The sequence below is a fragment of the Amblyomma maculatum genome, chromosome 9 (genome assembly GCF_055883805.1).
Source record: "Amblyomma maculatum isolate TAMU_Amacu chromosome 9, ASM5588380v1, whole genome shotgun sequence".
NCBI lineage: Eukaryota > Metazoa > Arthropoda > Arachnida > Ixodida > Ixodidae > Amblyomma > Amblyomma maculatum.
Window position 1 is genome coordinate 76,131,396 of NC_139352.1, and position 17,403 is coordinate 76,148,798.

The following is a 17,403-nucleotide window of genomic DNA, read 5'->3' on the forward strand; positions in this document are numbered from 1 at the left end:
CTCTCTCACGAGCCGATCTTAGTTCAGGGTAACGCACCTACCGGCCTACGACGAATCCTCGGGCATACTGGTGCGCCGCCTCGTTTCCAGGATGACCCGCGTGTGCGGGGACCCACAAATATTTGATCGAACGTGCGTTTTTAGAGTAGTCAAAAAATTTCAAAATTGTGGCTGCTGGTTGATGAATTCTACCTTTTGCGAAATTTCTAATGGCTGTTTTTGAGTCGCTAAAAATGTATTTGGAGTCCGTCGTGACAATCGTCAGAGCTACAGCCGCCTCCTCTGGCGTTCGAACTTCGCTGAATTTTGTAAGCGATACTTGTGATCGACTAGTGCCAGGACATAGGCTCTCTTATTCCCGTATTCTGCTGCGTTCACATATGTCGTATTTGGTAGATTGGAATAGTATTTCTGTAATGATTGGGCTCTTGCTACCCGACTCCGCAGGTGAAACTCCGGTTGCATGTTCTTAGGTAGTGGAGGGACTACCAGCATTTTGTGTAAGGACGGGGAACCGACGTTACCTGTGAGTGTCTGCCCTCGTAGTGTATGTCGGTCTTTTGCAGTATCTGTCTTCCGGTCGATGTTGCGGTCCACCGCTCGTACTGCGCCGTGAAGTGTGCTTCGATCATTTCTTCTAGTGTGTTATGTGTCCCCAGTTGCATGAGTTTCTCGGTAGCCGTGCAAATGGCAAGACCGAGTGCTGTTTTGAAGGACTGCCGAATAATGGAATCGATCGCTTCTCTTTCCTTGGCCCGTAGGAATAAGTAGGGCGTGGAATATATAATGCGGCTGAGAACGAATGCTTGCACAAGTTTTAGTGTCTCTTTTTCTTTCATCCCTCTTTCTTTGTTTGATATCCTCCGAATAAGGCGAGATGTTTGATTACTTATCGTTCGGAGTTTTTTGGATTAAATCCGTGTTTTTGCCATTTGATTGACTGTACATACCCAGTATGCGTAACTTTTCTACTCTCGGAATAGTGAAACCATCCATGTATATATTGATGTTTGTGTTAATGTTTTTTTTTTTATATCTTTTTGGTTTAATGACTAAAAGTTCCGATTTTTGAGATGAGCATTCCAAGCCAATTTTCTCCGTCTCCTCCACTACCGCATCTGCTGCTTGCTGCAGCGTGTCCTCAATTGTGCCGGCGTGATCCTTCGTTGTCCATGGAGTAATATCGTCGGCATAGAAAGAGTGTTCTAGATCTGGGATTTGTTCCAATTTGCGTGCCAAATTTATTAAAGCGATATTAAATAGAAATGGGGACAGTACTGAGCCTTGCGGCGTGCCCCTGTCTCTTAGTTGGAATTTGTTGGAATGTATAGATCCTAATTGAATATCTGCTGTCCTACCTGTTAAGAAGGCCTTAATATAATTATACATCCTGGCGTCCACCTGCAGCTCGGATAGGGCACCCATGATAGCTTTGCGGTTCACATTATCGAAGCTCAAGAGCTAATATGGCTCTTAACCTGTTATTCATCTCAGGTGCCAAGATTTCGTGCTTAATTCTTAACATTGTGTCCTGTGTGGATAAAAGGGGTCTGAATCCCAACATTGTATGAGGGTACAGATCCCACTCTTCCATGTACGACTGAAGCCTTGCCGGGGCTACGTGCTTGAATAATTTACCTAGGCACGAGGTGAGAGATATCGATCTCAGGTTTTCTATTGAGTTTTTTCCCTGGTTTCGGAATAAAAGTTACCTTGGCGTGCTTCCACGTTTCCAGTAAGGATCCTTTATTCCAACATTCGTTGGCGAAGTTGGTAAGCTGGGAAATGGAGTTTTCATCTAGGTTTCTCAGCATAGTATTTGTGACCCCATCCGCGCCGGGTGCCGAGGGCGTGCGGATTTTATGAATAGCTGCTCGAACTTCCGCTTCCGTTATGTTGGAGTCTATTTGAGGGTTCGGGTTGCCTTTATATTCCGGAAGGGGTTCTTTGTCACGAGAGATGTTGAAATAGCGAGCCTTAAGAGCGTTAATGATTTCTTCGTTCGTGAGGTCATTAACGTGAAGGCGTCTTTGTATTTCCTGCTTCTTAACTCCTTTTCTGGATTCGGGATCGAGAAGATGTCGCAGTAAATTCCATGCATCTCGTGTACCCATGTTTCCATTAAAGTTGTCGCATATTTGGTGCCACTGTTGCTGAGCCAACTGGGACGCGTGATCTTGAATTTTCTTGTTTAGGTTGGCTATTTTGACCCTAAGCCTTTCGTAGTGTTTTTGCATAGCCCATCTCTTTTCCATACTGTGCCTAGCTTCCCACATGTGAAGTAAGCGATTGTCTATGTTGCTTACTTCGAGTTCATTTTCTATTTCTGTCGTGGCCGTACCTACATCCTTTAGGAGATTGGATGTCCATTCCTGGATGTCACTTATAGAATCAGAATCGTAGTTGTTCCTATGCTCTCTGAATTTGTCCCAATCTGTGATTTTATGCTTTTAGGTCGACCTTTGAAACTTCCAATCTGAATTTCCGATTCGATGATGTAGTGGTCACTTCCTAAATTTTGCCTAGTGTTAGACCATCTAACATTCGGTAGGTTTTTTCCGGCCGTAATGTCCAGACACGTGTCTCTGTTGACGCTCTTTCCAATCCTAGGGGATCTGTATATTGTGTGAAACCTCGTTGCTGGAGGAGGTTCATTAAGGATCTCCCTTTAGCTGTGGTCTTGGCATGCCCCCATTCTACATGGGGAGCATTAAAGTCTCTCACCACGATTAAGGGGTTGTGTTTGGCTATGTTAAGGGCTTGAACGATGACTCTCTGAATTGGTGGATAGCCAGCTCTTGGGTTACTGTATAGATTAAGCACGAATAAAGGCGACTTATTCCTTTTAGAAGGGATAATTTCTAGCAGTATGCAGTCAACATCCACGTTTTCGAGCTCGTGGTTTATGACCGTTAAATTTCTGTGGACTAGCGTGGCGGTATACGGGTTTTTTTGGACGTGGAGCAGTTTAAAGACCCTAAAGCCCGGCAACTTCGGTCGATCGCACCTGCATTTTTGTAATGCGATAATATCTGGCGTTTTCTCTGTCTTTTGCATGTGAAGAAGTAACTCGCCTTTCTTTTTGAGAAATGATCGGCAGTTCCACTGCCATACCCTTATATGGTTAGGCGGGGCCATGAGGCTGTTAATGCTCTGGTGTTTGCCCCTGAACCTTTGGGGGAATTCTTAGGAGAATATCTTGCAGGATGTCGTCTATAATGGCAAATTTTTGGTTGAAGTCTTTTTGCGTGGTTATTATGGACTCGAGTATTACCTCTAACTTTTCAAAGCGGTTATTTGTTACTGTAGTTTCTCAGAGCGTTGACTACACTGAGGTGTGCGTTGTTGAACAGTTTCCGCGAGAGTGGGCTGGTGACCAGCTACTGCTCGTTTCTTTCTAGGGTTTGGACCCTATTGTTCCGTAGTGGGAACTGGAGTGATCGTTTCCTCTGACGCGTTTGTCTTTTGAGACGCCTTTCCTTTTTGTTGCATAGCGTTCCTAAGATCGCCATTTTCTTTTTTTCAGTCGTTTATTTTCTTTTTCAATTATGCTCATTTTCTTTGAAAGTTCATTAAATTTAAAATGGAGGACCTGCAGCTCTTGCGCTAGGTTTTGGTTTGACTGACTGTGGGAGGCCGTATTTGTCCAGCTCACCTGTTTGAGGATGCTTGCCCCCGGGCTAGGCGTCCTTTCGCGGTGGCTGCTGCTGCTGTTGCTGCGGCCTCTGTAGCTAGTTGACCCCTTCCGGTCCAGGGAACGAATATGAACGGTCCCTCGGTGACTTCGTGTCGCTCTTGGCAGTGGATCTGGATTGCCTTTCTTTCCTGTTCCAGTAGTGTCTCGGATTCCTTTCGAATCTTTTCTTACACTCGCGATCTCCAGTTTGATGTTTTCCGCCGCAGATGATGCAGACCGGGATGCATTTTATTTCCATCGAATGCGGTTCTCCGCAGTAGGGGCAGATATTCTTCCAGGGCTCCGGGCATACGTCTCTACGGTGTCCGACCCTTCTGCAGTTCATACATGCTGGACTCTGGGTACAAAGGGAATCACTGGGAATAGTATTCCGAAGTAAATGATCTTTTTGGTAATTCTTCTTAGTCAAAATGGATTAAGATTGATTTCGATGTTTTACCCATGTTTCTGGCTTGAACTATGGGTACGTTCGGGTTTCTTTTCCTCAGTTATGCAATCATTTCTCGCGGAGATTCGTTCTCGTAGGCATTGTATATTATGCCCTGCACCGCACGATCAGGTGGGGCGATGTACGAGGACATGTTTATTTGTTTGTCTTCGATCTGGATTTTCTTTACTTGCACGTACTTTAGTGCGTTGTTCTGACTCGTAGCTATGATTGATAAAGACCCCTCCCCCTCTTTCGATTTCTGTTTCGTAGCGGGGGTGCCGATTCGGCCAGAATTTTTGCCATTGCGAAGGGCGAGTGTTCGAGACGCAGCGCATTAAAAGGAGGGAGTTTAGTTGCTATGTCGGAGACTGAGCGTTCAAAGTTCCCTGAATCGAAACGCGGGTATATGTAATTGTACTCCTCCGCCGGTGTAATACAGATCCTCTATTAGCTTGTAGTTTGTATTAACGTGATAAGCTGGATCAGTTCATTAAGATTACTGCTTAACGAGCGCAAGGTGAAATGAAATAACCTGAACACGGTAGTTTCGCGCCGTCGTCGACTTTATGCGCTCTTACATGTGAACTTTGCTAAGCATGTTGTTTCGCGCTCGGCACTGCTTCTGTGCCCTGTTTCATACTCTGTACGAAGACTACGAAAAAAGGCAACCACTCCCCATTTCATATCTTTCACTTCGTTCGGCAGCATCGTTCCTCAGGATCGTTCCTTCTCGCAAGTGCTTTCTAATACTCTCGTATGAAACATTTCTACAATCGGCGTTTCCTAAATGGAATGAACGCGATACTGCAGGTACATAGAACACACGAGGAACAGAGAGAGGAAGGTTTGAGACGAGCTGGTGTATTTCAGAAGGCGGACATGTACATGTAGAAGCCGTCCTAGTGTGACACATGAAGGCACGATGCCGCTTCTCACCCCTGTTCAGCATTTCGCACAGTCGCTGCACTGCGTCTCTCATATTCATTACCGCTGCACCGTATGCGTACAAAACCAGCACCAGCAGCAACAGGCATCCACCCTTCGGATGCCCGGGGGACAGCGAGAAGAGATGCTGTGCCTAAAAGGCACACCACCTCCCCTTGTCCACCACACACGGCGGCCGAGTGTACAGCCGGAGTCTGGAATGCTCCGGAACGACACCAGTACAAATCTCGGTCCCCGCAACACAGCGATCGAAGGCAGAAGTGCTGCAGGCGCTGGGATTCGAACCAGCGTCTTCGCGTGTGCGAGCTCAGCACGTTACCCACTCGGCTACCGTGTGGCACGGCTTCTAGGTGACACTCGGAATAGGTGTTGCGTGGCGGATGAAGCTGTCATACTGGAGCATGCGCCGTGCCTACTCGCTGCTTTTTACGTGATACTGCGAGCGTGAAGCATATCTCGCGATATCGAATGCAGCCGCTGTAACTTTGGTGCCTGGTCATGCATGAATTACGTTGTCACTTCATTCCGTGCTTCGTTGTCCAGACGGCGGATAGAATAAATGTGTAAACAAGGAGAAAGTGCCTATATTTCAACGATGGGCGTGCTGTTTGGTATTTTTTGTTGTGAAGTTCGCTTTTGATGACGTTAACGTAGAGAGAGAAAGGGAGTAGATCGGTTGAATTCTTATTCTGCTGACAGAATATTAATTTCATAGCACGTATATATATATATATATATATATATATATATATATATATATATATATATATATATATATATATATTAAAGGCTAAAGGTACGTCCGACGGACACGGTGCGTTTTTCTCCGGGGTATACGTCGAACGGATTCGAGAAATATTTGTCAGAGGTACGGTGGACGGACCCGATCATGGGTGGATCCGATGCGTTTTTCTCCGGGGTACGTCGGGAAATCCGGACGGATACGAGACCCCCGAATGTGCGGTTGTAGCGATAGCCTTGGTAGCGATAGCCAAATGTAGCGAAATCGAAGTTGATACGAGGTGTGCGAGGTGCAAAACGTATGTACTCCATACGTGCAATGTGAAATTACGAAGCATAGTACAGTGGCAAGAATAGTGCCTAGAATGGGTGATGAATTACATTATGGCATGATGATATGTTTACATGAGTTGGACCGCGGCAGGGTGGCAAGCACGACCAGAGCGCCTGCGCATGTAATAACGGTGTTGACGGCCAGCCCGCGGCCCGCACGACCGCTCATTTGATGGTTCTGTAGTTTTGATTCTTGTTTTCTTACTATCTGTGATGAGATGCGTCGCGTAACGCGTCGCTTTCTGCTCATATTAAGGTTTAAATATGCTTTGCGGTGCTGCAAGTTCTACATGCATACAAGCGGCACTGAGGAAGTTGGGTATCACCGCCGAGTCTCTAGCCCAAACTTCATGACATTTTTGTTTGCTGTAAGACTCGAGGTGTAAGCGCCGGTTCGTGCTTTCATTGAGATGCTGTCATAACCGAACTACGTCCTACAGAAGTGCTGTCATGAGTGCGTAGATGTACGGACGGACATCAGCGTGTCCATTTATGATCGGCGATGTTTCACGTGCATGTCAGTGTTTATCTGGTGTAATGGTAAGTCCAAAAAAGTCACGTAAAAAGAGCGTCGTGGGAATTTATTTACATGCGCTGTGCAACTGTCATACGATAAGTCATCGACAATTCGTTATCAGATTGCACTACAGTGCTCTAAACTCGGAACATGATATTTCTACAAAGTACACACCTAGCTACTGTTTACATTTGTGTGTTTTAAAGCTCCGAAAAAAATTAATCAGGACTACGCCAACCTGGCCTGGCGCAAAGATATTCGAAATGCATATCACAGTTATCCCATGTTGGAGTGGGCAGCAAATGAAGTGCCCAGTCCACATCGCCGAGATGCGCATTACTACGTACTCTGTGGTGACGCAGACAAAAGTGAAGAAAAATAAAGTGCCTCTGCCGGTGAAATGGTTCAGGCTTCTGTAAAATATTCGCTGCCTCCACAGCACCTTCCTAAATGTTCAGGATTTGTAGTATTGTTGAAGGCCACTTTATCGTTACCAAAGGAACGAATACGCATTTTGTGTTCATGACTAGTGTTTTCGCAATTTATTGTGCTCATTTTTTTAGTTTTTCCTTGCTTTGTCAAGCATGAGAAAGCAAAATAAACAGAAACTGTACACTTTAAAACTTATCAGTCCAAAGCTGAATAGGAATATCTGCTATGCATGTGACAGCTGTAAAGCTGGAAAGTTTGACGTGTATATGATGTACGTACACGCTGCGACATTTCAGCACCAGGTTAGACTGCTTGCCCGAAGGTCGTGATATTTAATCCCAGTAATGGGATTGTTGGAGGCAAAATGCAGCAGCAGCAGCGGTAGTAGCAGTAGTAGGAGCAGCAGTAGAAGGAGCAGCAGCAGCAGTAGAAGGAGCAGCAGCAGCAGTAGTAGGAGTAGCAGCAGCAGCAGCAGCAGCAGCAGTATAAGCAGCAGTAGTAGGAGCAGCAGCAGCAGTAGTAGGAGCAGCAGCGCAGCAGTTGCAGCAGCGGCAGTGATAGTGGTAGGGGCCGCAGCAGCAGCAGCAGTAGTAGCAGCCGTAGCGCTAGTAGCGGTAACAGCGGCAGCAGCAGCCATAGCAGGAGCAGCAGTAGTAGCGGTAGCGGTACCAGGAGCAGCGGCAGCGGGAGCAGCAGCAGTAGCAGTGAGAGCAGTGGCAGACAGCAGCAGCAGGGGCAGTGGGAGCAGTGGTTGCAGCAGCAGCGGCAGCAGCGATAGCCGTAGCAGCTGCAGTAGCGGTAGCGGCCGCAGCTGCAGCGGCAGTAACAGCAGCAGAAGCAGCAGCAGTACCGGCACCGGTAGCGGTATTCGTAGCAGCAGCAGCAGCAGCAGCACCAGCAGTGGGTGTAGTGGCAGCAGCAGAAGCAGCAGCAGCGGGAGCAGCAGCGGAAGCGGGAGCAGCAGCAGCACCAGCGAAAGCGGGAGGGGGAGCAGCACCAGCACCAGCAGCAGCAGCGGCAGTGGGAGCAGGAGCAGCAACGGGAGCGGCAGCAGCGGGAGCGGGAGCTGCACCAGGAGTGGCAGTGGGAGCAGCAGCAGCAGCGGTAGTAGCAGTAGTAGGAGCAGCAGTAGAAGGAGCAGACGCAGCAGTAGCAGTAGTAGCCGCAGTAGTAGGAGAGCAGCAGCTGCAGCAACGGAAGCGGGAGCAGCAGGAGCAGCAGCGGGAGCGGGTGCAGCGGGAGTGGGAGCGGCAGCAGCAGCGGGAGCGCGAACAGCAGCGGCAGCAGCAGCAGCGGGAGCGGGAGCGAGAGCAGCAGGAGCGAGAGCGGGAGCGGGAGGGCGAGAAGCAGCAGCAGCGGGAGCGGGAGCAGCGGAAAGGAAAGCGGGAGCGGGAGCAGTAGCAGCTCCAGCAGCAGCAGTAACGGGAGCGGGAGCAGCAGCAGCTTGAGCGCAAGCAGCAGCAGCGGGAGCAGCAGCAACAGCGCGAGCAGGAACAGCGGGATTGAGAGCAGCATCTGCGGGAGCGGAAACGGGAGCGGAAGCAGCAGCAGCGGGAGCGGGAGCAGCAGCAGTAAGAACAGCGGGATCAGGAGCAGCAGGAACAGGAGCACCAGCAGCAGCAGCGGGAGCCGGAGCAGCAGCGGGAGCGGGAGCAGCAGCAGCTGCAGCAGCGGGAGTAGCAGCAGCAGCGGGAGCAGTATCAGCAGGAGCGGGAGCAGCAGAAGCAGCGGGGGTGGGAGCAGAAGCAGCAGCACGGCAGCGGGAGCAGCAGCAGTGGTAGGGGGAGGGGGAGCGGGAGCAGCAGTGGGATTGTGAACGGCAGCAGCAGCGGCAGCAGGGAGAGCGGGAGCGCTGCAGCAGCAGCAGCGGGAGCCGCAGCAGCGGGAGAGCGAGCGCAGGAGAGGGAGCGGGAGCAGCACCAGCACCAGCAGCAGCAGCGGCAGTGGGAGCAGCAGCGGGAGCAGCAGCAGCGGGAGCGCGAGCAGCGGCAGTGGGAGCGGCAGCAGAAGCAGCAGCACTAGCGAGAGCAGAGGCGGGAGCAGCAGCAGTAGCGAGAGCGGAAGTGGGAGCATAAGCAGCGTGAGCAGCGGAGGCGGGAGCAGCAGGGAGAGTGGGAGCGCTGCAGCAGCAGCTGGAGTGCGAGCAGCAGTAACGAGAGCGGGAGCAGCAGCAGTAACAGCGGGAGCAGGAACACCGGGAGTGGGAGCAGCAGCAGCAGCAGCAGCGGGAGCAGCAGCAGCAGCGGAAGCCGGAGCAGCTGCAGCAGCGGGAGCCGGAGCAGCTGCAGCAGCGGGAGCGGGAGTAGCAGCAGCAGCGGGAGCGGGAGCAGCAGCAGCTGCAGCAGCGGGAGCGGGAGTAGCAGCGGGAGCGGGAGCAGTATCAGCAGCAGCGGGAGCAGCAGCAGCGGGAGCGGGAGCAGGAAGGGCGGGAGCGGGGACAGCGGGAGCGGGAGCAGCAGAAGCAGCAGCAGCAGCAGCGGGAGCAGCAGCAGCAGCGGAAGCCGGAGCAGCTGCAGCAGCGGGAGCCGGAGCAGCTGCAGCAGCGGGAGCGGGAGTAGCAGCAGCAGCGGGAGCGGGAGTAGCAGCGGGAGCGGGAGCAGTATCAGCAGCAGCGGGAGCAGCAGCAGCGGGGGCGGGAGCAGCAGCAGGAACAGCAGGAGCAGGAAGGGCGGGAGCGGGGACAGCGGGAGCGGGAGCAGCAGAAGCAGCAGCAGCAGCAGCGGGAGCAACAGTAGCGGCAGCGGGAGCAGCAGCACCAGTAGCGAAAACGGGAGCAACAGCAGCGGGAGCGGGAGCGGAAGCACGAGCAGAGGGAGCAGCAGCAGTGGGAGCGGGAGCAGCAGCAGCAGTAGCGGGAGGGGGAGCGGGAGCAGCAGTGGGATTGTGAACGGCAGCAGCAGCAGGGAGAGCGAGAGCGCTGCAGCAGCAGCAGCGGGAGCGAGAGCAGCAGGAACGAGAACGAGAGCGGGAGCAGCAGCAGGAACAGCGGGAGCAGGAGCAGCGGGAGCGGGAGTAGCAGCAGCAGCGGGAGCTGGAGCGCGAGCAGCGGGAGCAGGAGTAGCTGCAGCAGCAGCAGCAGCAGCGAGAGCGGGAGCAGCAGCAGCAGCGGCAGCAGGAGGGGCAGCAGTAGCGAGAACAGAAGCGGGAACAGCAGCAGTAGCGAGAGCGGAAGCGGGAGCATAAGCAGCGTTAGCAAGGGCAGCGTGAGCAGCGGAGGCGGGAGCAGCAGGGAGAGTGGGAGCGCTGCAGCAGCAGAAGCGGGAGCGGCAGCAGCTGGAGCAGCAGCAGCTGGAGCGGGAGCAGCAGCAGCGAGAGCGGGAGCAAAAGCGGGAGCTGGAGCAGGAGCATCAGCCGGAGCGGGAGCAGCAGCAGCAGGAGCGGTAGCGGCAGAAGCGGAAGCGGGAGCAGCGGCAAGGAAAGCGGGAGCGGCAGCAGTAGCAGCAGCGGGAGCGGCAGCAGCTCCAGCAGCAGCAGCAACGGGAGCGGCGGGAGCGGGAGCAGCATGAGCAGCGGCAGTGGGAGCAGCAGCAGCTTGAGCGCGAGCAGCGGCAGCGGGAGCGGGAGCAGCAGCGGCAGCAGCAGGAGCGGGAGCAGCAGCGGCAGCAGCTGCGGGAGCGGAAACGGGAGCGGAAGCAGCAGCAGCAAGAACAGCGGGATCAGGAGCAGCGGGAGCGGGAGCAGCAGGAACACGAGCACCAGCAGCAGCAGCGGGAGCCGGAGCAGCAGCAGCGGCAGTGGGAGCGGCAGCAGGAGCGGGAGCAGCAGCAACTGCAGCGGGAGCGGGAGCAGTATCAGCAGCAGCGGGAGCAGCAGAAGCAGCGGGAGCAGCGGAAGGTACAGCGGGAGCAGCGGGGGTGGGAGCAGAAGCAGCAGCACGGCAGCGGGAGCAGCAGCAGCAGTGCTATCGGGAGGGGGAGCGGGAGCAGCAGTGGGATTGTGAACGGCTGCAGCAGCAGCAGCGGGAGAGCGAGCGGGAGCGGGAGCAGCAGAAGCAGCAGGGGGAGCAGCATCATCAGCAGCAGCGGGAGCGGGAGCAGCAGCAAGGAAAGCGGGAGCGGGAGCAGAAGCGGGAGCGGGAGCGCGAGCAGCAGTAACAGGAGGAGGAGCGGGAGCAGGAGCAGCAGCGGGAGCGGCAGCAACGTGAGCAGCAGCAACGGGAGCGGCGGGAGCGGTAGCAGCACCAGCAGCGGCAGTGGGAGCAGCAGCGGCAGCGGGTGCGCGAGCAGCGGCAGTGGGAGCGGCAGCAGAAGCAGCAGCAGCAGAAGCAGCAGCACTAGCGATAGCAGAAGCGGGAGCAGCAGCAGTAGCGAGAACGCAAGCGGGAGCATAAGCAACGGGAGCAGGAGCAGCGTGAGCAGCGGAGGCGGGAGCAGCAGGGAGAGTGGGAGCGCTGCAGCAGCAGCAGCGGGAGCGGAAGAAGGAGCGGGAGCGGCAGCAGCAGGAGCAGCAGCAGCTGGAGTGCGAGCAGCAGCAGCGGGAGCGAGAGCAGCAGCAACGAGAGCGGGAGCAGCAGCAGCAACAGCGGGAGCAGGGACAGCGGGAGCGGCAGCAGCAGCAGCAGCAGCGGGAGCGGGAGCAGCAGCAGCAGCGGGAGCCGGAGCAGCTGCAGCAGCGGGAGCGGGAGTAGCAGCGGGAGCGGGAGCAGTATCAGCAGCAGCGGGAGCGGGAGCGGCAGCAGCGGGGGCGGGAGCAGCAGTAACGGGAGCGGGAGCAGCAGCAGCAGAAGCAGCAGCAGCAGTAGAAGCAGCGGGAGCAACAGCAGCGGAAGCACAGCAGCAGCAGTAGCGAAAACGTGAGCAGGAACAGCGGGAGCGGGAGCGGAAGCACGAGCAGCGGGAGCGGGAGGAGCAGCAGCAGCAGCGGTAGCGGGAGGTGGAGCGGGAGCAGCAGTGGGATTGTGAACGGCAGCAGCAGCAGCGGGAGCGGGAGCAGCAGCAGCAGGGAGAGCGGTAGCGCTGCAGCAGCAGCAGCGGGAGCGGGAGCTCCAGCAGCGGGAGGGCGAGCGGGAGCAGCAGCGGGAGTGGGGGCGGGAGCAGCATCAGCAGCAGCAGCGGGAGCGGGAGCAGCAGCAGCGGCAGCGGAAGCAGCGGGAGCGGTAGCAGCAGCTGCAGCGGGAGCGGGAGCAGCAGGAACGGGAACGAGAGCGGGAGCAGCAGCAGCAGCGGGAGCTTGAGCAGCAGCAGGCACAGCGGGAGGAGGAGCAGCGGGAGCGGGAGCAGCAGCAGCGGCAGCACGAGGGGCAGCAGTAGCGAGAGCAGAAGCGGGAGCAGCAGCAGTAGCGAGAGCGGAAGCGGGAGCAAGAGCAGCGTGAGCAGCGGAGGCGGGAGCAGCAGGGAGAGTGGGAGCCCTGCAGCAGCAGCAGCGGGAGCGGGAGCGGCAGCAGCAGGAGCAGCAGCAGTTGGAGCGGGAGCAGCAGCAGCGGAAGGGAGAGCAGCAGCAGCAGCGGGAGCAGGAACAGCGGGAGCGGGAGTAGCAGCAGCGAGAGCGGGAGCAGCAGCAGCAGCAGCGGGAGCCGGAGCAGCTGCAGCAGCGGGAGCGGGAGCAGCAGCGGGAGCAGCAGCAGCTGCAGCAGCGGGAGCGGGAGCAGTATCAGCAGCAGCGGGAGCAGCAGCAGCAACAGCGGGAGCAGCGGGGGAGGGAGCAGCAGTAACGAGAGCGGGAGCAGCAGCAGCAGCGGGAGCAGTAGCAGCAGTAGCGAAAGCGGGAGCAGCAGCAGCGGGAGCTGGAGCGGAAGCACCAGCAGCGGGAGCGGGAGCAGCCGCAGCAGTAGCGGAAGGAGCAGCAACAGCGGGAGCGGGAGCAGCAGCACAGCAGGGGGAGCAGCAGCGGAAGCGGGAGCAGCAGCACAGCAGCGGGAGCGGAAGCAGCAGCAGCGGCAGCGGGAGCAGCAGGAACGAGAACGAGAGCGGGAGCAGCAGCAGCAGCAGCCGGAGCTTGAGCAGCAGCAGGAACAGCGGGAGCAGGAGCAGCGGGAGCGGGAGCAGCAGCAGCAGCAGCAGCGGCAGCGGGAGCAGCGGCAGCAGCAGGAGCTGGAGCGCGAGCAGCGGGAGCAAGAGTAGCAGCGGGAGCGGCAGCAGCTGCAGGAGCAGCAGTGAGAGCAGGAGCAGCAGCGGCAGCATGAGCAGCAGCAGTAGCGGAAGCGGGAGCATAAGCAGTGGGAGCAGGAACAGCAGCGGGAGAAGGAGCAGCAGCAGGAACAGCGGGAGCAGGAGCAGTGGGAGCAGCGGAGGCGGGAGCAGCAGGGAGAGCGGGAGCGCTGCAGCAGCAGCAGTGGGAGCAGGAGCCGCAGCAGCGGGAGAGGGAGGGGAGCAGCGGGAGCGGGAGCAGCAGGAGAAGCAGCAGCGGGATCGGGAGCAACAGCAGCAGCAGCAGCGGGAGCGAGAGCAGCAGCAACGAGAGCGGGAGCGGGACTGAGAGTAGCAGCTGCGGGAGCAGCGGTGGCAGGAACAGCAGTAACGGGAGCGGGAGCAGCGGGAGCGGGAGCAGCAGCAGAGGCAGCAACACCGCAGCGGGAGCAGCAGCGGCAGCGGGAGCAACAGCAGCAGAAGCAGAAGCAGCAGCAACGACAGCGGGAGCAGCAGGAGCAGCAGCAGCAGTAGCGGGAAGGGGAGCGGGTGAAGCAGCAGCAGCAGCGGTAGCGGGAGGGGAAGCGGGAGCAGCAGTGGGACTGTAATCGGCAGCTGCAGCAGTGGGAGCGGGAGCCGCAGCAGCAGCGGGAGTGGGGGCGGAATCACCAGCAGCGGGAGCGGGAGCAGGAGCACTAGTGGCGGGAAGGGGAGCGGGAGGAGCAGTAGCAGCGGAAGCGAGAGCAGCTGCAGCAGCAGCAGCGGTAGCGGGAGCAGCAGCAGCAGCAACGGAAGCGGGAGCAGCAGCAGCAGCAGCGGGAGCGGTAGCAGCAGCGGCGGGAGCGGGAGCAGCAGCAGTAGCGGGAGCTTGAGCAGCAGCAGCTACAGCGGGAGCAGGAGCAGCAGCTACAGCGGGAGCAGGAGCAGCAGCGGGAGCGAGAGCAGCAGCAGCAGGGAGTGCGGGAGCGGAAGCACCAGCAGCGGGAGCGGCAGCAGCAGCGAGAGGGGGAGCGGAGCCAGCAGCAGCAGCTGCTGGAGAGGAAGCGGCAGCAGCAGTGAGAGCGGGAGTAGCAGCAGCAGCAGCAGCAGCAGCAGCAGCGGAATCGGGAGCGGTAGCAGCAGGAGCAGCAGCGGGAGCGTGAACGGCAGCAGCGGCAGCGGGAGTGGGAGCGGGAGCCGCAGCAGCAGCAGCGGGAGAGGGAGCGGGAGCGGAAGCAGCAGGAGCAGTAGCGAGAGCGGGAGTGGAAGCAGCGGAATCAGCAGCAGCGGGAGGGGGAGCATCAGCAGCTCAGGCGGGAGCGGGAGCGGGAGCAGCAGCAGCAGCAGCTGGAGCGGGAGCGGGAGCGGGAGCAGCAGCAGCAGCAGCGGGAGCGGGAGTAGGAGCAGCAGCAGCGAGGGCGGGAGCGGGAGCAGCAGCAGTAGCAGCGGGAGCGGGAACGGAAGCAGCAGCAGCGGGAGCGGGAGCAGGAGCAGCGGGAACGGGAGCAGGAGCAGCAGCAGCAGCGAGAGCGGGAGCAGCAGCAGCAGCAAAAAAGTCCGAGCTTTACCGCGGTAAAACAAAACCCACTTCGGAGCGAATAAACGGCGGCACAAGAAAAATTGCTCTTCGCGTAACAGCAGCGTCCTTCTCGAACTTCGCTTATACATTAGCAGTCGTTTCAATTTCGCTTCATGTGAACACTTGAAACTCATATTTACTGTACTCATATTTTACCAGGGGCGTCGCCAGAGATATTTTTGGAGGGGGGCTGACGTTGCTGCTCAGCCTCCTCCGTATCGAGATACCTATCAACAACCTGTCACTTCTCAGCTGGGCCATAAATTATGCACAGGGATGCAAAGGTTGCACGGCAGAATAGTATACCGTTCGGGGCTTTGTTCCATCGAGTATCCGGCGCATGTATGTTTGAGACGAAGTTTATTTCTTTAATTTGGCAAATGGAGAACTGAAAATCAATCACAACCAGTTTTCCAGCCATACAATTCACATAGTTCTAATACATCCTCTTCCTGACGGACTCGCAATTACATGGTTCCCTGCAATGTCTCCAATGTGCTTATAACTGATTACAATGCAGCATATGCACTGTAACGAACTGAAGTGTTACGAACACAGATGGACTCTCAGCCGACCCCATACTTTCCACCGGAGCATACATAGCGGCTAGAAACATCGACATTCTGTGCGAACATGAGGCCTGAGAGGGAGAAGACAGCGCGGAGGCTGCTCAGTGGCGTCACGCTCCGCCCTAGATTTTTTTTTATTTCATCACGGATTCTATCCCAGTGTGCTTTGTCAGCTTCTCTGATAGGATGGCTTGTATCCTTTGCATGGCCCGATAAACGATTTCAGAAAACTAAATGCAACGTTCGTTTCTTTTTATTTCCGCCGAAATTTCTTTTTGAGCGTGAAAAAGACATACTGGAGACAAAAGACAAAATCCACATGGATTTGGTCTGCGGTGTATTAGAGTACCAAAACATTTCGTTCGAGGCTGCAGCCCCATAAGCCCTACCCCTGGCTTCGCTGTACCTTACTTAAACCTCCTTATCGGCTCATTCATACATGGCATATCGATGCCGAGAAAACATTTATATACATCCTATGAAATTAATCTTCAGTCAGCAGAATAGGGATTGTTTGCAGAGTGCGTGTGAGGAGGATAGGCCTCATTCAACGAATCTACACACCCTCCCTTACGTTATCTTTATCAAAAGCGAACTTTACTATAAAAGTACTAAACAGCACGCCTATCATTGAAATATAGGCACTTTCTTCTTGTTTGCACCGTTCTTATATCCGCCTTCTGGACAGCGAAGCACGGAATAAAGTGATAAGGTAATCATGCATGACCAGGCACGAAGGTTACAGCGGCTGCATTCGATATCAAGCGCACTCATATCGCGAGATATGCTTCACGCTCGCACTATCGTGTAAGAAACAGCAAGTAGGCACAGCGCATGCTCCGGTATGACCGCGTCATCCCCCACGCAACACCTATTCTGAGGGTAACCTAGAAGCCGTGCCACACGGTAGCCGAGTGGGTAACGTGCTGAGCTCGCACACGCGAAGATGCTGGTTCGAATCCCAGCGCCTGCAGCGCTACTGCCTTCGATCGCTGTGTTGCGGGGACCGAGATTCTGACTGGTGTCGTTCCGGAGCGTTCCAGACTCCGGCTGTACACTCGGCCGCCGTGTGTGGTGGACAAGGGGAGGTGGTGTGCCTTTTAGGCACAGCATCTCTTCTCGCTGTCCCCCGGGCATCCGAAGGGTGGATGCCTGTTGCTGCTGGTGCTCGTTTTCTACGCGTACGGTACAGTGGTAATAAATATGGGAAGACTCAGCGCGGCGACTGTGCAATATGCTGCACAGGGTTGAGAAGCGGCATCGTGCCTTCATGTGTCACACCGGGACAGTTTACACATGTACATGTCTGCCTGCTTCTGCAATGAATCAGATGTGTCTCCAACTTTCCTCTCTCTATTAACGTGTTCTGTGTACCTGCTGTATCGCGTTTATTTCATCTAGGAAACGCTGATTGTAGAAATGCTTCATACTACGGTATTATACAGTGCATGAGAGAAGGAACGATCCTGAAGAAAGATGCTGCCGAACGAAGTTCGAATTATGAAATGGGGGTGTGCACGAAAGAAGACAATGTCGAAACCCAGGTCGCTATTTGCATGCAGTTTTGCCAATGCGGTATCTCCCCCGTGTTGGAGTCCCCGCGCTTTCACAATCCCTTTGTCGTTCTTCCCTTGCCGACGCCACCTTTCTCACTCTATTTGTAAGTACTGGTAGCCCTTTCGCGCTGTTACAGGGTGGGCAATGTATATTCAAGCGGCACAACGAATTTTGAACTCTTTCTCAAAAGTTTCTAAAGAACAAGTTCTTTCAAATACGCTTCGATCAAGGTTGTTCCATTGAATGATTGTTTTAGGCAGAAACGAAAATTGAAATACATGAACTCTTGGTACATACGACATCACTGCAAAGGAATGATTAGTGCGAGATAACAGTCTCCCGGGTGGCCGCAAGTACAAGCCGGAATCCGAATTGAGTTTATTGTTATACAGTTGATAAAGGAACTTCGGCCTAGCAATTTTTCTACGAATAGCCAAGGTTTGTAGCTCAGCAAGTGAAATAAGTTCGGTTGCGGACTGTGTTCTTCGATAGCGAGAAAACACGAACCTCACTGCTAATCTCTGTATCCGTTCAAGCTTATCTATGAGATATTTCTGGT